General features: G+C 47.5%; 5 non-coding genes across 5 annotated transcripts; all 5 read right to left on the bottom strand.

Annotated features, from left to right (window-relative positions):
- Positions 1-669: 669 nt before the first annotated feature.
- On the bottom strand, positions 670-741 carry TRNAQ-UUG (transfer RNA glutamine (anticodon UUG)). Its single transcript has one exon. It is a non-coding gene; the product is annotated as a tRNA-Gln (tRNA).
- A 5-nt stretch (positions 742-746) lies between these two features.
- TRNAE-UUC (transfer RNA glutamic acid (anticodon UUC)) lies at positions 747-818 on the bottom strand. The gene has a single exon. It is a non-coding gene; the product is annotated as a tRNA-Glu (tRNA).
- A 6,989-nt stretch (positions 819-7,807) lies between these two features.
- TRNAQ-UUG (transfer RNA glutamine (anticodon UUG)) lies at positions 7,808-7,879 on the bottom strand. Its single transcript has one exon. It is a non-coding gene; the product is annotated as a tRNA-Gln (tRNA).
- A 5-nt stretch (positions 7,880-7,884) lies between these two features.
- TRNAE-UUC (transfer RNA glutamic acid (anticodon UUC)) lies at positions 7,885-7,956 on the bottom strand. Its single transcript has one exon. It is a non-coding gene; the product is annotated as a tRNA-Glu (tRNA).
- Positions 7,957-16,273: 8,317 nt separating this feature from the next.
- TRNAE-UUC (transfer RNA glutamic acid (anticodon UUC)) lies at positions 16,274-16,345 on the bottom strand. The gene has a single exon. It is a non-coding gene; the product is annotated as a tRNA-Glu (tRNA).
- Positions 16,346-23,303: the final 6,958 nt, after the last annotated feature.

Below are 23,303 nucleotides of genomic sequence, written 5' to 3' on the forward strand. Positions count from 1 at the left end.
TTGAATGCGTCGTTACAGCGCAGGCGTGATTCATCTGGTAGGCGCCGATTGACGCCACGTCTGCGACCACCTTGAGCCGTTCCATTTTTTCTTCGGATTCATTGATGTGATAAGGCCGGCCGGACACAATGCAGTGCATAAGAACAGTGTTCAGGGATGCATTTCCAGTTGGCAGCTGAGGCAAAATAATATTGTAATATTCAGACGAAACAGTATAATCACGGCCAGCATCCGCAAACACAGCTCTAACCAATCATAATAGAACTGCGCGAAGAAGACAGGACAACAAGAAGAGGTACGAACAGGAACACACAAAGCTGCGCTTGGTGTGTTTTTCGCGCAGTTTTATTTTGTCTGATTCCAAGAACCAACTAGCCTAACTTCATGCCTTACAGCTCTAACGGAGCTCATGCTTCGTGCGCCTTCGCAGCTTTCCAGCCGGAAGTACTATCTAACTGCACAATACGAGCGGAGAAAGAGCCCGTTGTAAGCATTAGTACTAGTAATAATAATAATATTATTAACAATAATAAAAAAAATAATAATAACGCTTATTTCACCACCAAAATGTACATGCCCATAGTAAAAGCTGCCTCTTGGAAAGCTTGACTCGGCCATGGACACACAGGTGCTAACTTTGGCAGCAAAATAGTAGGCTAAAAAAATAAAGGGTCTCACCGAGATTCGAACTCGGATTGCTGGATTCAAAGTCCAGAGTGCTAACCCTTACACCATGAGACCACACATTGCGACGCCGGGAATCGAACCCGGGCCTCCTGGGTGAAAGCCAGGTATCCTAGCCACTAGACCACGCCGGAACACGACGAGGTGGAGCAAGAGGACACTCTAGGCATTGTTCGCTTGCACAAAACCCTTAATTTCCAGGTTCAATCGAATCTCATGTCTTAATATTCCCTAGTCGATAAGCCGCTTGCACGAAAGAAACTAGACTAGAAAATTTGAAAGGCAGGAACCGAGGCTGCATTGAGCAGTCGTATCCCAGTATCTTAGAGGGAGGAGGAAGAAGAAGAAGACGGCGCCTTCTCTTGATCGAGCTCCTGTTTTTGCAAAATATTTTGTGCTTCTGTGGCCTTGAAGGCGACCTCGCCGTCCCAGACGATGGCGGATGACCCGCCGCCTCTGCGGCCTTCTCTAGTTAGCAGTGTAGACCGCACATATCAACCTCGATGCAGTGTGGATCTCCCCTCAGAGCTCCCGGGATCATCTAGTTTTTCCTATTCGGATGGCATGGAGTTAGACGCTGGCTACGTCGAGATTGTAAGTGGCGCCTAAAAAGGAAGCTCTCCAAAACCCCGACAGAGTGTGGGCCCACTATACGTACGATGCGGGCTAACCCGTCCTGTGTGAGCACGAAGGGGCTTAACCAGCCAAGTGTGAGCAAGAAAACAGTTAACGAGGCCAATGTAAGTGCGCAATCTCTCACACGATTCTATACATGCCTGTCGAGGATTTAGAGAATCTCAACTTCATCAACAGGCAGACTGACTTTTCTTCTTGAACGACTGGATCCGCGCCAAGTCAAAGAAGTGCGTGATTCACGAATATACACTGCTAGGAATCGCACGTCCTCTAAGACTGCTTAATTAGTGACTGGTGTGCGTACAAACTAACTCAACGGAATGACCCACATTTGAAGGACGGCGCCTATCCGTACTCCGGCTACAGCCCGACGCCCGCGAAGAGCACGACTGGCTCATCCGAGTACATCAGTTCCGCCATCTTTAGACAGGAAGTTAGCCTGCATCGATGTTGACTTCGGCGAAACAGTCATCTTGGACGGCTTCCTGAGGAATATAAAGCGTCCCAAGATGGCGGCTGTTCGGCTAGACGTCTAATTAGCCGTCTACTCGGAGATAGTGAAACGCACCCCAAGTGTCACGTGTCCCCAATTGCAAGCAAGGTTGCAGCGTTCAGTTTCCATTACGTCAGCGTACTTGCGCCGTGAGGGGCTTGAACTTTCACCAACTAAAAGCGTAATCTTGGCTTTCACACCCAAGTTAATGGCCTGGTATCCGGCCACAATCGGCGGACAATTTGTTGCGTACGTAACACATCACAAATTCTTAGGTGTTACGATAGACCATGAACTGTCCTGGAGGAACCATACTTCTTTCCTCAAGAAAAAAGCTTGACATCTTTGCAAGCATTGTGCGGTGCACGGCAGGGAAATCCTGGGGTCCCATTGAGCGATCTTTACTTCACGTCTAACAGGCGCTGGTAGTCGGTCTTCTGATATACAGTGCACCCGTCCTCTCGGGGGTCAGACTATCTGGCCTGCGTGCGCTTGAAAGCGCGTAGTCTCGTGCTTTAAGAGAATGCATAGGTTTGCCACGCAAAACTTCTACAAGGGGCACATTTTACGAGGCCCACGCCTGCCAAGCACGAATTTATTTTCAGCAGGGTTTATTTATTTATTTATTATTATTTATTTATTACGAATTTATTTTCGTGTGAATTTGCGACATCTGGCCACGCATCGTTATCCCCCCCCTTACCAATATTAGTGCTGTGCGTCAAGATTCAGCCTTTTCCAAAGCCCTTTGGATTCAGTGCAATGCGGTGCCTTCGAACTACATGCCACACCAGATTTCGGAGGCGCCTCTTTGGGCCGTAGCGAAACCATATATACGTGCAACCATTCCAGAGATTACAAAGAAGACACACATCCCAACAGTCGGTCTGAAACAGCAGCGCTGTCACACATTGCATCTATGTGTGATGGCTCCCAGAATGTTTTTGTGGACGGATCCGTGACGACCCCCTCTTCAGCTGCAGCGGTGATAGTGCCAGGAAATGCCTTATGTCACCGTTTCAGGCTGATGCATAAAACGTCGTCATTACTACAACAGAATTGGCAGCCATACGAGAGGCCTTCCGTCATAATATTGGTCACCAGTCAGCGCACCAATGGTCTATATTCTGCGACTGTACTAGTCTCAATCGGTTTCCACATCGCATCCAGAGTCACTCTGACATCCTCGTCTAGTCTTTCGCCCCCCGCTTCCTCCGGGCGCTTGCGGGAGACCTCGAACTACACGCTGGTAGAACGGTGGTGGCGGCCGCCTCTGCGCTTACGACCGGCGCTGCCTTTTGAGGACTTCGAGCGGGAATGGCGGCGCTTCCTGGGCGCTCGTTTGCCCGAGTCGCTGAGGCCAGACGAGCTGGCCCGAGACCGGCGACGAGATCGGACGCGACGCCATCCGCCACCGCTTCTTCGAGAATGGTGACGCCTGCTTCGGTGCCGCTTCTCACCTCTGACACTGCGAGATTTGCTTCCCGGTCGCCGGCCGGTACCACGCGTACGTGCGCCCTTGTCGGTGCTGTCTGATCTCGAGAACGTCCGAAAGCAAATCAGGCTATGAGAGACGCCGTAGTGAAGGGGTCCGGAAATTTCGACCACCTGGGGGTTCTTTAACGTGCCCTGATATCGCACAGTACACGAGCCTCTAGAATTTCGCCTTCATCTAAATTCAGCTGCCGCGGCCGGGATCGAACCCGCGTCTTTCGGGTCAGCAGCCGAGTACCGTAACCACTGAGCCGCCGCGGCGGGTCCAGCAGACATGGGTGATTTCGGTTCCATATCGTTTTTTTTTTCGCCGCTATGAGTTAGAGAAATGCATTGTGCAAATAGTACCGGCCCCTATGAGTGTTGTTCGTAAATATTCCGTGCCCTGACAAACCGTAGAGCTGTCAGCTACATAGCTGTAACTGGACACCTGGGGAGAACTGAAGTCGACCAGTATGAACCCAATAGTGCGTTCGAAAGACAGAAAGTACACTTCCAGTAAAAAACTTAGCTTTGTAAAGTTTAAAAGGTAAAAAATAAAGAGAAAATAGGTATCGCCGTTTTGTAGTCGCTTTTGCAAGTGAAGTATTGCGACGTAAAGACAGCCTTTCGAGCGCAAATCGGGGAAGCTAGGTTGCATGCTCACTGATTCCACCTGTTATTGCCGAGTCGTCTCCTCTCTTGACTTCACTAGTTTCACTCAAGGGGCGCGAAACTTTTTAACTCTTATTTTGTCAGCTATACGCATTTTGTTGCCGAAGAAACGTCAACGTATCCAGAAAGAGCTGTAGAATCGATTTTGACTGAACTAAAATTGTATGAAGTTGTCGTTTGCGTTCATTTAATTTCCGAAAGGCCCATCCGCACAACCCAAACCAGACTTTCTCGGCTCGACATTAAGTCCAGCAGGCAATGAAACCCAAGCTGGCATGCTGAAAACTTAGTGTCTGACCTGATTGTTCATCACCAACCTTGTGACAAGACCTGAACGTCACGCTTCAGAGCGCGACAAAAAGTAGAAGCTCTAACGAACCACGAGAGAGGGCAACTCTGGCGCCGCGCTCATCGCCGCAGAAAACGGTGCTTCCGACGCCTAGTCGAAAGCTGCCAGTGAGTGGCTATGTAGGCTAGAAACCGCCTTGTCAGCAAGGCGAACCAGCTTCCCAAGCGCATAGGCAGTCTCTACCACATCCGTCCATCCACCGTGCACAGTGAACTCGCCAAAGTTCATCACGCAACACCCATCGAGTACACGAGCCAAACACACAAGGCGCTTCGATCCTTAGCTGGCCGCCCGCACGAAGACTGCCACCTAATTTCTCTATGAGGTTAAACACCGCCTTACCGTAGAGTGGTGGAGGAAAACCGAGACAAATTTTCTCACGTATAAAGGCAACCAAAGTTGTCACTCAGCATGGCGTATGATACTGTAGAAGCCCTCTGTACGATACTGTAGAAGCCCCATCGACTGGGCATCCGGTTTCGGAAAGTATAACTGAATGGTAACGCCTATCAAGATGAACGAATAGTTGAGGTACGGGTGAACGAATGTATTTTTATTTTTTATTTATTTATTCATACTGTTAACCCTCTGCATGAGGGTCATTACAGGGAGGGAAACATATACAGACACAAGTGCAATTCTCTTCGCTAAAAAAAGAAACACTCAAATGCACAGAATTACAGATTTGCACAGCAATCTTCCAGGAACGCGTTCACACCTATCATAAATTTGTCTACATCTGTTTGGTCCACAACGTCACTTGGTAGTTGATTCCAAATTTCTACAGCATCGGGAAAAAAGCAGTAGCGATAGACATCAGTACGTGTAATAATAGGCTGTAATACCTTACTGTGATTTTTCCGAGGGCAACGCTTCAGGGGAGCTGCAACATAGTGATGTTTATTAACTTTGACTTTATCATTCATTATCAGAAAAAAAAGTTTCAATTTCTGCTTTAGTCTTCTTACTTCTAGTGATTCTAGCTGACACTCTTTTAGCATTGCTGTGACTGAATCAGTGCGGCGGTATTTAGAGAATATAAAACGTGCTGACATCCTTTGCAATCTTTCCAGTTTCCGTTTTAAACCCTTTTGATGAGGACTCCACACTGCACTTGCGTACTCTATTATTGGCCGCACGAACGTCTTGTACGCAATCAATTTAATTTCTCTAGTCGCATTCGGCAACTTCCTCCTCAGGAAACAGACCTTCTGGTAGGCTTTTAAATAGACATTTTCAATATGGGTGCGCCAGTCAAGATTATTTGTTAATGTCACTCCCAAGTACTTGAGACACTTTACTTGATCTAAGGAATTTTCACCGATATTGTATCGAAACATCATAACATCTGCTTCCTTGTTACTTGCATGTAATTAGATTTTTGGTAGTTTATTTCCATACCCCATTTCAGACACCACGAGTTTAACGACTGAAGACATCTATTTATGTTCATCTGATCTGCCGGGGAAGCCACAGGAGAGTAAATTAAACAATCATCGGCAAAAAGTTTCATTCTGACAGGCGATTCGACGATAGCAGAAATATCATTTAGATACAATAAAAACAAAAGCGGACCTAAAACGGAGCCCTGTGGCACCCCCGACAGAACTTCACGCCTATTCGATACTGCACTTTCTATTTTGACGACTTGACAGCGGTTACTTAGATAGGCCTGAATCCATAGTACTATATTTTCAGCGATTCCTAATCTGCGTAGTTTAAAAAGAAGCTTATGATGCGGAACTTTATCGAAAGCCTTCGAGAAGTCTACACAGACCACATCTACCTTCTGACGTTCATCTATAGCCTTGCAAAAGTCGTTCACTGTTTCTATTAACTGCGTCACTGTCGAAAGGCCGGTCCGAAAACCATGCTTAAATGGACACAATAGGTCATTTATTTCCAAAAAATGAAGGATGTGTTTAGCTATTATGTGTTCAAAAACCTTGCAACATAAGGAAGTGAGTGAAACTGGCCTGTAGTTTTTTACAAGAAGTCGATTACCGCCTTTAAATACCGGAACTACTATTGCGCTGCGCCAGTCACGAGGTAAAGAATGATCCCGCAATGACTTTTCAAATAAAATTTGCAAATAATATGATAACCACTAAGCATACCGTTTAAGGAATTCCGTCGGTATTTCATCGGGACCACTCGATTTCTTCGGGTCCAGAGACAGCAGCTGCTGACAGATGCCCTCCCTATTGATGCGAATCTCGTGCATTGAGTATGGCAACGTGTAAATTGTTACTCTCAATGTCATTATCATCCCTATCATCATTATCATCCCGTATTAACATATTGCACCATACCATGCTGACCACACCTCCTCCCAGCTTCTATGGGAGCGGCTTTCGTCCTGCAGTGGGTGTCGTCAGGTCGATGATGGTAATTAGAATTCTGATCACTGAAGAAAACACCTCGTCTTAGTGATAAAATTCGGCGATTGGTAGTAGCAGTTATGACCTCGCATGATCACGTAACATAGCCGAGCGCTGACATGGCTGAATTTGCGGCACTCCGAACATTTAGGAATACGGCATTCTTTCGTAGGCATAGCGGCGATCTTCCAGGAACGATAACAAGGGCGTTAGCTGCTCTGAATGCGCAACTGATGCGGCAACGTGTGGGCGGTAAACCCACCTTTCATGGTCAACACCACTGACCTGGTCGACGTCTGTGCGACCTCGAACTTGCTTGCACGGCGTAGTCGCTGTTATTATTTGGAATCCAGTGCAGCTTCATTCATATTTTACTGCGATTATGGCCGATAACGATGTATTTTTTTACCTTTTATAAACAACGCTTTCGCTGCGACCACCGCTTGTTAAGCAGCCATTGAATGCGTCGTTACAGCACACACGTGATTCATTTGGTACACGCCTTTCGACGCCACGTCTGCGACGACCTCGAGCCACTCCATCTTTTCTTCGAATTCACCGATGTGATAAGGTCGGCCGGACACAACGCAGTGCATAAGAACAGTGTTCAGGGATGCATTTCCAGTTGGCAGCTGAGGCGAAATAATTTTGTAATATTCAGACGAAACAGTACCATCACGGCCAGCATCCGCAAATACAGCCCTAACCAGTTATAATAAAACTGCGCGAAGCAGACAGAACAAGAAGATGCACGAACAGGAACACACAAAGCGCAGCTTTGTGTGTTCTTCGCCCTGTTTTGTGACTGATTCTCAGAACCAACTAGCCCATCTTCACGCCTTACAGCTCTAACGAGCTCATGTTTCGTGCGCCTTCGCAGCTTTCCAGCCGGAAGTACTATCTAACTGCACAATACGAGCGGAGCAACAACGGGTTCTAAGCATTAGTACTAGTAATAATAATAATATTATTAAAAATAATAAAAAATATTAATAACGCTTATTTCACCACCAAAATGTACATGCCCATAGTAAAAGCTGCGTCTTGTACAGCTTACTCGGCCATGGACACACAGGTGCTAACTTTGGCAGCAAAATAGTAGGTTAAAAAAATAAAGGGTCTCACCGAGATTCGAACTCGGATTCCTGGATTCAAAGTCCAGAGTGCTAACCCTTACACCATGAGACCAGACATTCCGACGCCGGGAATCGAACCCGGGCCTCCTGGGTGAAAGCCAGGTATCCTAGCCACTAGACCACGCCGGAACACGACAAGGTGGAGCAAGAGGACACTCTAGGCATTGTTCGCTTGCACAAAACCCTTAATTTCCAGGTTCAATCGAATCTCATGTCTTAATATTCCCTAGTCGATAAGCCGCTTGCACGAAAGAAACTAGACTAGAAAATTTGAAAGGCAGGAACCGAGGCTGCATTGAGCAGTCGTATCCCAGTATCTTAGAGGGAGGAGGAAGAAGAAGAAGACGGCACCTTCTCTTGATCGAGCTCCTGTTTTTGCAAAATATTTTGTGCTTCTGTGGCCTTGAAGGCGACCTCGCCGTCCCAGACGATGGCGGATGACCCGCCGCCTCTGCGGCCTTCTCTAGTTAGCAGTGTAGACCGCACATATCAACCTCGATGCAGTGTGGATCTCCCCTCAGAGCTCCCGGGATCATCTAGTTTTTCCTATTCGGATGGCATGGAGTTAGACGCTGGCTACGTCGAGATTGTAAGTGGCGCCTAAAAAGGAAGCTCTCCAAAACCCCGACAGAGTGTGGGCCCACTATACGTACGATGCGGGCTAACCCGTCCTGTGTGAGCACGAAGGGGCTTAACCAGCCAAGTGTGAGCAAGAAAACAGTTAACGAGGCCAATGTAAGTGCGCAATCTCTCACACGATTCCATACATGCCTGTCGAGGATTTAGAGAATCTCAACTTCATCAACAGGCAGACTGACTTTTCTTCTTGAACGACTGGATCCGCGCCAAGTCAAAGAAGTGCGTGATTCACGAATATACACTGCTGGGAATCGCACGTCCTCTAAGACTGCTTAATTAGTGACTGGTGTGCGTACAAACTAACTCAACGGAATGACCCACATTTGAAGGACGGCGCCTATCCGTACTCCGGCTACACCCCGACGCCCGCGAAGAGCACGACTGGCTCATCCGAGTACATCAGTTCCGCCATCTTTAGACAGGAAGTTAGCCTGCATCGATGTTGACTTCGGCGAAACTGTCATCTTGGACGGCTTCCTGAGGAATATAAAGCGTCCCAAGATGGCGGCTGTTCGGCTAGACGTCTAAGTAGCCGTCTACTCGGAGATAGTGAAACGCACCCCAAGTGTCACGTGTCCCCAATTGCAAGCAAGGTTGCAGCGTTCAGTTTCCATTACGTCAGCGTACTTGCGCCGTGAGGGGCTTGAACTTTCACCAACTAAAAACGTAATCTTGGCTTTCACACCCAAGTTAATGGCCTGGTATCCGGCCACAATCGTCGGACAATTTGTTGCGTACGTAACACATCACAAATTCTTAGGTGTTACGATAGACCATGAACTGTCCTGGAGGAACCATACTTCTTTCCTCAAGAAAAAAGCTTGACATCTTTGCAAGCATTGTGCGGTGCATGGCAGGGAAATCCTGGGGTCCCATTGAGCGATCTTTACTTCACGTCTAACAGGCGCTGGTAGTCGGTCTTCTGATATACAGTGCACCCGTCCTCTCGGGGGTCAGACTATCTGGCCTGCGTGCGCTTGAAAGCGCGTAGGCTCGTGCTTTAAGAGAATGCATAGGTTTGCCACACAAAACTTCTACAAGGGGCACATTTTACGAGGCCCACGCCTGCCAAGCACGAATTTATTTTCAGCAGGATTTATTTATTTATTTATTATTATTTATTTATTACGAATTTATTTTCGTGTGAATTTGCGACATCTGACCACGCTTCGTTATCCCCCCCCTTACCAATATTAGTGCTGTGCGTCAAGATTCAGCCTTTTCCAAAGCCCTTTGGATACAGTGCAATGCGGTGCCTTCGAACTACATGCCACACCAGATTTCGGAGATGCCTCTTTGGGCAGTAGCGAAACCATATATACGTGCAACCATTCCAGAGATTACAAAGAAGACACACATCCCAACAGTCGGTTTGAAACAGCTGCGCTGTCACACATTGCATCTATGTGTGGTGGGCTCCCAGAATGTTTTTGTGGACGGATCCGTGACGACCCCCTCTTCAGCTGCAGCGGTGATAGGGCCAGGAAATGCCTTATGTCACCGTTTCAGGCTGATGCATAAAACGTCGTCATTACTACAACAGAATTGGCAGCCATACGAGAGGCCTTCCGTCATAATATTGGTCACCAGTCAGCGCACCAATGGTCTATATTCTGCGACTGTACTAGTCTCAATCGGTTTCCACATCGCATCCAGAGTCACTCTGACATCCTCGTCTAGTCTTTCGCCCCCCGCTTCCTCCGGGCGCTTGCGGGAGACCTCGAACTACACGCTGGTAGAACGGTGGTGGCGGCCGCCTCTGCGCTTACGACCGGCGCTGCCTTTTGAGGACTTCGAGCGGGAATGGCGGCGCTTCCTGGGCGCTCGTTTGCCCGAGTCGCTGAGGCCAGACGAGCTGGCCCGAGACCGGCGACGAGATCGGACGCGACGCCATCCGCCACCGCTTCTTCGAGAATGGTGACGCCTGCTTCGGTGCCGCTTCTCACCTCTGACACTGCGAGATTTGCTTCCCGGTCGCCGGCCGGTACCACGCGTACGTGCGCCCTTGTCGGTGCTGTCTGATCTCGAGAACGTCCCAAAGCAAATCAGGCTATGAGAGACGCCGTAGTGAAGGGGTCCGGAAATTTCGACCACCTGGGGGTTCTTTAACGTGCCCTGATATCGCACAGTACACGAGCCTCTAGAATTTCGCCTTCATCTAAATTCAGCTGCCGCGGCCGGGATCGAACCCGCGTCTTTCGGGTCAGCAGCCGAGTACCGTAGCCACTGAGCCACCGCGGCGGGTGTGCTCTTCGTTCATCCAGACAGGTGTTAGCGTGCAATTATACTTTCCGAATCCGGATGTCCAGTCTATGGGGGCTTCAACAGCATTAAACGACGCACTCCATTGACCCCTTTCTTCCGTATGGGGACGGCGGAAATAGTGCGCGGTTATGTAGTACAAGCGCGTTGGTGTTGTCTCCGTAGATGCGAAGAATTGCATTATTTGCGCTGACATGAACTTTGCAAGGGTGTAAAGAGTACGCTAAGGAGTCTGACTCTCGAGTGCAGGTGGCATCGTGGAGAATTAAAAAAAAATCATTTTGCCAACACAGGATGTTAGAAAATAAGGATTGGGCTGCCCATGTGATCATATCTCGCTTTCCAGGTGCGTACTGCGAGGACTACTTTCATTGGTAGGGACTCTGCCATGGCAGATTATTTATGCGGAGCAGGTGTTCCAGAAAGTGTTTGCGCATATGCATAATGTAATCTATAATATCCTATCCGTTCCCTCCGCAGCATTTTTCTTCATGTTTTGTTGATCCACTGCTATTCAATTTATACTTAAAAGCGAATGGTTGCTGAATACGGGGTGCACGGCGTTTCCCGGTTGTAACGAGAGCTTTGATGGTGTTCAGTATCGGGATAGGAATTTTAATGCTTGTCTCGAGCTGCAGTAGTAGGGCCATAGCGAAATGTCAATTTATAAATTCTTCTTCTTTGACTTTGTCACCGACTGCTTTTCTTCGTTTCGATGGTCTGTTAATGCGTTCTAAGAGGTCTCGAAAGTGCGCGTTAGCCTTGAGTCAGTACAAAGAGGAAGTCCGGGATCTGCCGGCGTCGAGGTGTGCGACTTTTTCGGGTTGAACTGATCCCTCTCCCAACCCCGCTATCCCTCAGGAAGAGAATGTGCCCAATGAAACGCCAGCTGTTGTTTAGTTTTATACTTTTCTGCATTGCTGCCTAACTTAGCGTACATGTGCCGAATTTCTGCTTGAAGCCTGTCTTGTTTCAGGAGTGCTCATCTTTGTGACTATGACGAAGGATGCAAAATGTTGGTTGGTTGGTTTATTGGGGTTTAGCGTCCCAAAGCAACTCAGGCTGTAGCAATTCACGCCGTAGTGAAGGGCTTCGGAAATTTCGACCACCTGGGGTTCTTTAACGTGCACTTACATCGCACAGTGCACGGGCCTCTAGAATTTCGCCTTCATCGAAATTCGGCCGCCGCGGCCGGCATCGAACCCGCGTTTTTCGGGCCAGCAGCCGAGCGCCGTAACCACTGAGCCACCGCGGCGGGGCAGATGGTTGCAAAAGATTTAGCTGAGCAGTTTGATGAGTTCCGGCGGGAACTGCATGCTGAAATTAAATCTTTGAAAGATAGTGTTAAATTTTTCTCGGACACATGTGATGCAGTGACTGATATCCAAAAGATGTCAAGGAACTGAAGCACGACATGAAAAAGCTGGTAGAAAAAAATCGCGAACTGGAAAAGGAAAATGAAAGGCTACAGGCTAGGGTGAATGAACTGGAGCAATATCAGAGACTAAACCACGTTGAAATTAAAGGCCTGCTTGATGAATTTAACGAAGTAGATGCAGTGAAGGAAATCGCAAAAAATCTAGGAGTAGTCATTGATGACTCGGACATCGACATATGTCACAAAGTGGATACGGCCAAATCTCAGGGGGCAGGAATGTTGTCGTTCGCTTCACGCGCAGGACCAAACGTAACTACATTCTTGTGAAAGCGCGCAAGACCGAGCTCACGACGCAGTCCCTTGGCTACGATGGAACGGATGAACGTGTATTTGTCAATGAGCATCTCACGCGGAAAAACAAGCAACTGCTCGGGGCCGCTATAGCTCGCAAAAAGATTGTTGGCTGGAAATTTGCGTAGACCAGCAACGGGAAAGTTCTTGCTTGCCGTACGGAAACATCGTCCATCATGCGGATTGCGTCGTCGAGCGACGTTGCCCAGATGTCTGCCGGTGATCGCACGTCTTGAAACGTTGAATTTAGACATGCATTCTTTTTTTTTTAACAGTGCAATCAGATATGCCTGCTTTTGTATTGCCATGTGACCTAAAACGCACCTTGGGGAGGAGAGTATGAAAACTCTGCCTTTAAAAAGTTTCCATATAAATGCTCGATCACTCTGTAATAAATGTGACGATTTTATTTCGCTTCTAAACAGCTTTGGCTTTGATTTTGACGTATTGATGGTGTCCGAGACATGGTTCAATGATGATTTCGCGTTTACGCTTCCTTCCTTTGAGACCTTCTATTTGAATCGCCAAACTAGCCGCAAAGGCGGTGGAGTATCTTTACTTATGAAATCTCATCTGCAATGTGCCTTACTTCAGGAGTTTACGCTTTCCTCAGATGATGTTTAAGTGTTATCAGTCTTAAGTGACTCGACTGTATTTTCCGTTTTTTACCGACCGCCACATGGGAACGTGCATGTGTTTTTTGCATTCCTTGATCATTTCTTGCAATTCATTTCTCAAAATAGGTACGCTGTACTTTGCGGCGGGGATTTTAAAATTGATATGTTATCTGATTCATCCTTAAAGGTACATTTTGAAATTACGCTCTCATTTAATTTCTGTATAAAGGTTATTACTAAGCCTACTCGCATTGATAAAACTCCTCTACTCTCTTAGACTTGCTCATAACAAATATTGAGATATCGCTTGTCAAATCTGGTGTCGTTGCGTGTGATTTGAGCGACCATATGGGAATTTATATGGGCTTCAAGAAATATGTCACAGCACGTGGTTCGCAGCGTCATTCTTTCACTCTTTCCTCTTATCTTAAAGTCTCCTCTATCTGCGCCTGGCAGCGGTGGTGGCTCAGTTTTTTTTTTCTTTATTGCCTGGCTTTGACACATAACATACAACAAAACAAACAATCAACAAAGCACACTAAATGCTAAGTACATACACATGACACTGTCGTGGTCAGCCAGCATGAATCTGGCTTCGTCGGATTAAAATTCACGCAAACTGCACAGCGGCTCTAGTCTTGACAGCCACTCCGGAGGTACCGCAGCGGCTCTCTGGATGGCCAGAAACCAGTCCATGCTTTCCCGGAAGAAAGTTCGGGCCGGTCTTGCGTCTTTGTCACAATGGAAGGCTGCCATTCTGGAGCGCCATATACAGTCGAAGCCTATCAACATTATTAAGTCAAACGATACCCCATCCTCATTATCTACAGATAAGTACCGGATGCCATACGGGTCAAGTGGTAATTCTTTCTTTAGGGTTCGCTGCAAAACATCCCAAAAATAAACCCCTTCCCAACAGTGTAAAAACACGTGGTCTATTGTTTCCGGCTTTCTGCAAATTAAACAGTGAGATCCCCAGAGTAAAAAACATTCCTTTCCTTCTCAAAATTTTTTAACCGGTAAGCTGCCAGTGTGCAGCTTAAAAAAGAAGGTTTTGTTCCTGGCCGCACCTGCATTTTTTAATCTCCTTTAAAACATCTCTGTCTGGGCCTCCACTGTACAAGGCCCTGTACAAGGGCACTGGGACAACTATCTCGAACAAAGCACGGCACGGTTTCTTCCGTTTCACAGTCGACAGAAATTCATTTGAAAACCGCGCGAAAAGGAATCTCACACTCGCTACAATTTCCCAGTAAAAGACGCAAGTTTGGCCAGCTCGAGCCAGTCGGCAGGCCCATACATATTCCTTTGTCCTCCTTCTCTCAGTCGCACCCCGCAGCGGTGGCTCAGTGGTTACGGCGCTCCGCTGCTGGCCCGAAAAACGCGGGTTCGATCCCGGCCGCGGCAGCTGAATTTCTATGGAGGCGAAATTCTAGAGGCCCGTGTACTGTGCGATGTCAGTACACGTTAAAGAATCCCAGGTGGTCGAAATTTCCGGAGCCCTCCACTAGGGCGTCCCTGATAGTCTGAGCCGCTTTGGAACGTTAAACCCCAATAAACCAAACCAAACCTTCTCTCAGTTTCAACAACAACAACAACATCGAGGTCTTTGTAGTGGATGGTGGTTTTGGGAAATTGCATATCTCTTTGCTCGAGGCTCACCTAGCTGCATTGAAGCTTCCACGTTATCCTCCGCGTCCGATTCTGCTCGACACCATGACCTTGTCCAAATTTTTTCCTCAGTGCCGAGCTTATCGTTCGGCTCTTCATGATTTAACTCCGCATAGGAGGGCGTAGACACCTCAGAAGGGCTGTGCACACAGTAGCACTCCCTGGATGCACGACCGCTGTCTTCTGTTGCTCTGGAGTCGTTGAAGCCTCTAGCTCCGGCATGACAGGAAACCCTGCCGCTTCTTTCAGTTTGTCGCCGAGGTTCACAGAAGCGTTGGACGATATATTCCTCAGCTTCATGCTCCTCGTTATCGCATCTGTGATGTCATTCTCGCCCAGAACTGGCGTGACTGCAGCGAATGTCTTCGTGCAGACTTCTGCTCCGTGGCCAAATTTGCGGACCTCCGAACATTTAGGAATATGCCAATCTTTCGTAGGCATAGCGGAAATCTTCCAGGAACGATAACAAGGGCGTTAGCTGCTCTGAATGCGCAAAAGATGCGGCAACATCTGGGCGGTAAATCCATCTTTCACGGTCAACACCACTCACCTGGTCGAAGTCTGTGCGATCTTTTAACTTCCTTGCAGGCCAAGATCCCCTGGACAGTCTTACAACATTTCCGAAGGGCTCCAGTACTTTCCGCACGGTGTCGTCGCTGATATTATTTAGAATCCAGTGCAGCTTCATTCATATTTTACTGTGATTATGGCCGATAACGATGCATTTTTTTTTACCTTTTATGAACAGCGTGTTCGCGGCGACCACCACTTGTATAGCAGCATTGAATGCGTCGTTACAGCGCAGGCGTGATTCATCTGGTAGGCGCCGATTGACGCCACGTCTGCGACCACCTTGAGCCGTTCCATTTTTTCTTCGGATTCATTGATGTGATAAGGCCGGCCGGACACAATGCAGTGCATAAGAACAGTGTTCAGGGATGCATTTCCAGTTGGCAGCTGAGGCAAAATAATATTGTAATATTCAGACGAAACAGTATAATCACGGCCAGCATCCGCAAACACAGCTCTAACCAATCATAATAGAACTGCGCGAAGAAGACAGGACAACAAGAAGAGGTACGAACAGGAACACACAAAGCTGCGCTTGGTGTGTTTTTCGCGCAGTTTTATTTTGTCTGATTCCAAGAACCAACTAGCCTAACTTCATGCCTTACAGCTCTAACGGAGCTCATGCTTCGTGCGCCTTCGCAGCTTTCCAGCCGGAAGTACTATCTAACTGCACAATACGAGCGGAGAAAGAGCCCGTTGTAAGCATTAGTACTAGTAATAATAATAATATTATTAACAATAATAAAAAAATAATAATAACGCTTATTTCACCACCAAAATGTACATGCCCATAGTAAAAGCTGCCTCTTGGAAAGCTTGACTCGGCCATGGACACACAGGTGCTAACTTTGGCAGCAAAATAGTAGGCTAAAAAAAAAAAAGGGTCTCACCGAGATTCGAACTCGCATTGCTGGATTCAAAGTCCAGAGTGCTAACCCTTACACCATGAGACCACACATTCCGACGCCGGGAATCGAACCCGCGCCTCCTGGGTGAAAGCCAGGTATCCTAGCCACTAGACCACGCCGGAACACGACGAGGTGGAACAAGAGGACACTCTAGGCATTGTTCGCTTGCACAAAACCCTTAATTTCCAGGTTCAATCGAATCTCATGTCTTAATATTCCCTAGTCGATAAGCCGCTTGCACGAAAGAAACTAGACTAGAAAATTTGAAAGGCAGGAACCGAGGCTGCATTGAGCAGTCGTATCCCAGTATCTTAGAGGGAGGAGGAAGAAGAAGAAGACGGCGCCTTCTCTTGATCGAGCTCCTGTTTTTGCAAAATATTTTGTGCTTCTGTGGCCTTGAAGGCGACCTCGCCGTCCCAGACGATGGCGGATGACCCGCCGCCTCTGCGGCCTTCTCTAGTTAGCAGTGTAGACCGCACATATCAACCTCGATGCAGTGTGGATCTCCCCTCAGAGCTCCCGGGATCATCTAGTTTTTCCTATTCGGATGGCATGGAGTTAGACGCTGGCTACGTCGAGATTGTAAGTGGCGCCTAAAAAGGAAGCTCTCCAAAACCCCAACAGAGTGTGGGCCCACTATACGTACGATGCGGGCTAACCCGTCCTGTGTGAGCACGAATGGGCTTAACCAGCCAAGTGTGAGCAAGAAAACAGTTAACGAGGCCAATGTAAGTGCGCAATCTCTCACACGATTCCATACATGCCTGTCGAGGATTTAGAGAATCTCAACTTCATCAACAGGCAGACTGACTTTTCTTCTTGAACGACTGGATCCGCGCCAAGTCAAAGAAGTGCGTGATTCACGAATATACACTGCTAGGAATCGCACGTCCTCTAAGACTGCTTAATTAGTGACTGGTGTGCGTACAAACTAACTCAACGGAATGACCCACATTTGAAGGACGGCGCCTATCCGTACTCCGGCTACAGCCCGACGCCCGCGAAGAGCACGACTGGCTCATCCGAGTACATCAGTTCCGCCATCTTTAGACAGGAAGTTAGCCTGCATCGATGTTGACTTCGGCGAAACAGTCATCTTGGACGGCTTCCTGAGGAATATAAAGCGTCCCAAGATGGCGGCTGTTCGGCTAGACGTCTAAGTAGCCGTCTACTCGGAGATAGTGAAACGCACCCCAAGTGTCACGTGTCCCCAATTGCAAGCAAGGTTGCAGCGTTCAGTTTCCATTACGTCAGCGTACTTGCGCCGTGAGGGGCTTCAACTTTCACCAACTAAAAGCGTAATCTTGGCTTTCACACCCAAGTTAATGGCCTGGTATCCGGCCACAATCGGCGGACAATTTGTTGCGTACGTAACACATCACAAATTCTTAGGTGTTACGATAGATCATGAACTGTCCTGGAGGAACCATACTTCTTTCCTCAAGAAAAAAGCTTGACATCTTTGCAAGCATTGTGCGGTGCACGGCAGGGAAATCCTGGGGTCCCATTGAGCGATCTTTACTTCACGTCTAACAGGCGCTGGTAGTCGGTCTTCTGATATACAGTGCACCCGTCCTCTCGGGGGTCAGACTATCTGGCCTGCGTGCGCTTGAAAGCGCGTAGTCTCGTGCTTTAAGAGAATGCATAGGTTTGCCACGCAAAACTTCTACAAGGGGCACATTTTACGAGGCCCACGCCTGCCAAGCACGAATTTATTTTCAGCAGGATTTATTTATTTATTATTATTTATTTATTACGAATTTATTTTCGTGTGAATTTGCGACATCTGGCCACGCATCGTTATCCCCCCCCCTTACCAATATTAGTGCTGTGCGTCAAGATTCAGCCTTTTCCAAAGCCCTTTGGATTCAGTGCAATGCGGTGCCTTCGAACTACATGCCACACCAGATTTCGGAGGCGCCTCTTTGGGCAGTAGCGAAACCATATATACGTGCAACCATTCCAGAGATTACAAAGAAGACACACATCCCAACAGTCGGTCTGAAACAGCAGCGCTGTCACACATTGCATCTATGTGTGATGGCTCCCAGAATGTTTTTGTGGACGGATCCGTGACGACCCCCTCTTCAGCTGCAGCGGTGATAGTGCCAGGAAATGCCTTATGTCACCGTTTCAGGCTGATGCATAAAACGTCGTCATTACTACAACAGAATTGGCAGCCATACGAGAGGCTTTCCGTCATAATATTGGTCACCAGTCAGCGCACCAATGGTCTATATTCTGCGACTGTACAAGTCTCAATCGGTTTCCACATCGCATCCAGAGTCACTCTGACATCCTCGTCTAGTCTTTCGTCCCCCGCTTCCTCCGGGCGCTTGCGGGAGACCTCGAATTACACGCTGGTAGAACGGTGGTGGCGGCCGCCTCTGCGCTTACGACCGGCGCTGCCTTTTGAGGACTTCGAGCGGGAATGGCGGCGCTTCCTGGGCGCTCGTTTGCCCGAGTCGCTGAGGCCAGACGAGCTGGCCCGAGACCGGCGACGAGATCGGACGCGACGCCGTCCGCCACCGCTTCTTCGAGAATGGTGCCGCCTGCTTCGGTGCCGCTTCTCACCTCTGACACTGCGAGATTTGCTTCCCGGTCGCAGGCCGGTACCACGCGTACGTGCGCCCCGGTCGGTGCTGTCTGATCTCGAGAACGTCCCAAAGCAAATCAGGCTATGAGAGACGCCGTAGTGAAGGGGTCCGGAAATTTCGACCACCTGGGGTTCTTTAACGTGCCCTGATATCGCACAGTACACGAGCCTCTAGAATTTCGCCTTCATCTAAATTCAGCTGCCGCGGCCGGGATCGAACCCGCGTCTTTCGGGTCAGCAGCCGAGTACCGTAACCACTGAGCCACCGCGGCGGGTCCAGCAGACATGGGTGATTTCGGTTCCATATCGTTTTTTTTTTCGCCGCTATGAGTTAGAGAAATGCATTGTGCAAATAGTACCGGCCCCTATGAGTGTTGTTCGTAAATATTCCGTGCCCTGACAAACCGTAGAGCTGTCAGCTACATAGCTGTAACTGGACACCTGGGGAGAACCGAAGTCGACCAGTATGAACCCAATAGTGCGTTCGAAAGACAGAAAGTACACTTCCAGTAAAAAACTTAGCTTTGTAAAGTTTAAAAGGTAAAAAATAAAGAGAAAATAGGTATCGCCGTTTTGTAGTCGCTTTTGCAAGTGAAGTATTGCGACGTAAAGACAGCCTTTCGAGCGCAAATCGGGGAAGCTAGGTTGCATGCTCACTGATTCCACCTGTTATTGCCTAGTCGTCTCCTCTCTTGACTTCACTAGTTTCACTCAAGGGGCGCGAAACTTTTTAACTCTTATTTTGTCAGCTATACGCATTTTGTTGCCGAAGAAACGTCAACGTATCCAGAAAGAGCTGTAGAATCGATTTTGACTGAACTAAAATTGTATGAAGTTGTCGTTTGCGTTCATTTAAATTCCGAAAGGCCCATCCGCACAACCCAAACCAGACTTTCTCGGCTCGACATTAAGTCCAGCAGGCAATGAAACCCAAGCTGGCATGCTGAAAACTTAGTGTCTGACCTGATTGTTCATCACCAACCTTGTGACAAGACCTGAACGTCACGCTTCAGAGCGCGACAAAAAGTAGAAGCTCTAACGAACCACGAGAGAAGGCAACTCTGGCGCCGCGCTCATCGCCGCTGAAAACGGTGCTTCCGACGCCTAGTCGAAAACTGCCAGTGAGTGGCTATGTAGGCTAGAAACCGCCTTGTCAGCAAGGCGAACCAGCTTCCCAAGCGCATAGGCAGTCTCTACCACATCCGTCCATCCACCGTGCACAGTGAACTCGCCAAAGTTCATCACGCAACACCCATCGAGTACACGAGCCAAACACACAAGGCGCTTCGATCCTTAGCTGACCGCCCGCACGAAGACTGCCACCTAATTTCTCTATGAGGTTAAACACCGCCTTACCGTAGAGTGGTGGAGGAAAACCGAGACAAATTTTCTCAGGTATAAAGGCAACCAAAGTTGTCACTGAGCATGGCGTATGATACTGTAGAAGCCCTCTGTACGATACTGTAGAAGCCCCATCGACTGGGCATCCGGTTTCGGAAAGTATAACTGAATGGTAACGCCTATCAAGATGAACGAATAGTTGAGGTACGGGTGAACGAATGTATTTTTATTTTTTATTTATTTATTCATACTGTTAACCCTCTGCATGAGGGTCATTACAGGGAGGGAAACATATACAGACACAAGTGCAATTCTCTTCGCTAAAAAAAGAAACACTCAAATGCACAGAATTACAGATTTGCACAGCAATCTTCCAGGAACGCGTTCACACCTATCATAAATTTGTCTACATCTGTTTGGTCCACAACGTCACTTGGTAGTTGATTCCAAATTTCTACAGCATCGGGAAAAAAGGAGTAGCGATAGACATCAGTACGTGTAATAATAGGCTGTAATACCTTACTGTGATTTTTCCGAGGGCAACGCTTCAGGGGAGCTGCAACATAGTGATGTTTATTAACTTTGACTTTATCATTCATTATCAGAAAAAAAAGTTTCAATTTCTGCTTTAGTCTCCTTACTTCTAGTGATTCTAGCTGACACTCTTTTAGCATTGCTGTGACTGAATCAGTGCGGCGGTATTTAGAGCATATAAAACGTGCTGACATCCTTTGCAATCTTTCCAGTTTCCGTTTTAAACCCTTTTGATGAGGACTCCACACTGCACTTGCGTACTCTATTATTCGCCGCACGAACGTCTTGTACGCAATCAATTTAATTTCTCTGGTCGCATTCGGCAACTTCCTCCTCAGGAAACAGACCTTCTGGTAGGCTTTTAAATAGACATTTTCAATATGGGTGCGCCAGTCAAGATTATTTGTTAATGTCACTCCCAAGTACTTGAGACACTTTACTTGATCTAAGGAATTTTCACCGATATTGTATCGAAACATCATAACATTCTGCTTCCTTGTTACTTGCATGTAATTAGATTTTTGGTAGTTTATTTCCATACCCCATTTCAGACACCACGAGTTTAACGACTGAAGACATCTATTTATGTTCATCTGATCTGCCGGGGAAGCCACAGGAGAGTAAATTAAACAATCATCGGCAAAAAGTTTCATTCTGACAGGCGATTCGACGATAGCAGAAATATCATTTATATACAATAAAAACAAAAGCGGACCTAAAACGGAGCCCTGTGGCACCCCCGACAGAACTTCACGCCTATTCGATACTGCACTTTCTATTTTGACGACTTGACAGCGGTTACTTAGATAGGCCTGAATCCATAGTACTATATTTTCAGCGATTCCTAATCTGCGTAGTTTAAAAAGAAGCTTATGATGCGGAACTTTATCGAAAGCCTTCGAGAAGTCTACACAGACCACATCTACCTGCTGACGTTCATCTATAGCCTTGCAAAAGTCGTTCACTGTTTCTATTAACTGCGTCACTGTCGAAAGGCCGGTCCGAAAACCATGCTTAAATGGACACAATAGGTCATTTATTTCCAAAAAATGAAGGATGTGTTTAGCTATTATGTGTTCAAAAACCTTGCAACATAAGGAAGTGAGTGAAACTGGCCTGTAGTTTTTTACAAGAAGTCGATTACCGCCTTTAAATACCGGAACTACTATTGCGCTGCGCCAGTCACGAGGTAAAGAATGATCCCGCAATGACTTTTCAAATAAAATTTGCAAATAATATGATAACCACTCAGCATACCGTTTAAGGAATTCCGTCGGTATTTCATCGGGACCGCTCGATTTCTTCGGGTCCAGAGACAGCAGCTGCTGACAGATGCCCTCCCTATTGATGCGAATCTCGTGCATTGAGTATGGCAACGTGTAAATTGTTACTCTCAATGTCATTATCATCCCTATCATCATTGTCATCCCGTATTAACATATTGCACCATACCATGCTGACCACACCTCCTCCCAGCTTCTATGGGAGCGGCTTTTGTCCTGCAGTGGGTGTCGTCAGGTCGATGATGGTAATTAGAATTCTGATCACTGAAGAAAACACCTCGTCTTAGTGATAAAATTCGCCGATTGGTAGTAGCAGTTATGACCTCGCATGATCACGTAACATAGCCGAGCGCTGACATGGCTGAATTTGCGGCACTCCGAACATTTAGGAATACGGCATTCTTTCGTAGGCATAGCGGCGATCTTCCAGGAACGATAACAAGGGCGTTACTGCTCTGAATGCGCAAATGATGCGGCAACGTCTGGGCGGTAAACCCACCTTTCACGGTCAACACCACTGACCTGGTCGACGTCTGTGCGACCTCGAACTTGCTTGCACGGCGTAGTCACTGATATTATTTGGAATCCAGTGCAGCTTCATTCATATTTTACTGCGATTATGGCCGATAACGATGTATTTTTTTTACCTTTTATAAACAACGCTTTCGCTGCGACCACCGCTTGTTAAGCAGCCATTGAATGCGTCGTTACAGCACACACGTGATTCATTTGGAACACGCCTTTCGACGCCACGTCTGCGACGACCTCGAGCCACTCCATCTTTTCTTCGAATTCACCGATGTGATAAGGCCGGCCGGACACAACGCAGTCCATAAGAACAGTGTTCAGGGATGCATTTCCAGTTGGCAGCTGAGGCGAAATAATTTTGTAATATTCAGACGAAACAGTACAATCACGGCCAGCATCCGCAAATACAGCCCTAACCAGTTATAATAAAACTGCGCGAAGCAGACAGAACAAGAAGAGGCACGAACAGGAACACACAAAGCGCAGCTTTGTGTGTTCTTCGCCCTGTTTTGTGACTGATTCTCAGAACCAACTGGCCCATCTTCACGCCTTACAGCTCTAACGAGCTCATGTTTCGTGCGCCTTCGCAGCTTTCCAGCCGGAAGTACTATCTAACTGCACAATACGAGCGGAGCAACAACGGGTTCTAAGCATTAGTACTAGTAATAATAATAATATTATTAAAAATAATAAAAAATATTAATAACGCTTATTTCACCACCCAAATGTACATGCCCATAGTAAAAGCTGCGTCTTGTACAGCTTACTCGGCCATGGACACACAGGTGCTAACTTTGG

The sequence above is a fragment of the Amblyomma mixtum genome, chromosome 3, assembly GCF_055824585.1.
Source record: "Amblyomma mixtum isolate Tamu chromosome 3, ASM5582458v1, whole genome shotgun sequence".
NCBI classification, from domain to species: Eukaryota; Metazoa; Arthropoda; class Arachnida; order Ixodida; family Ixodidae; genus Amblyomma; species Amblyomma mixtum.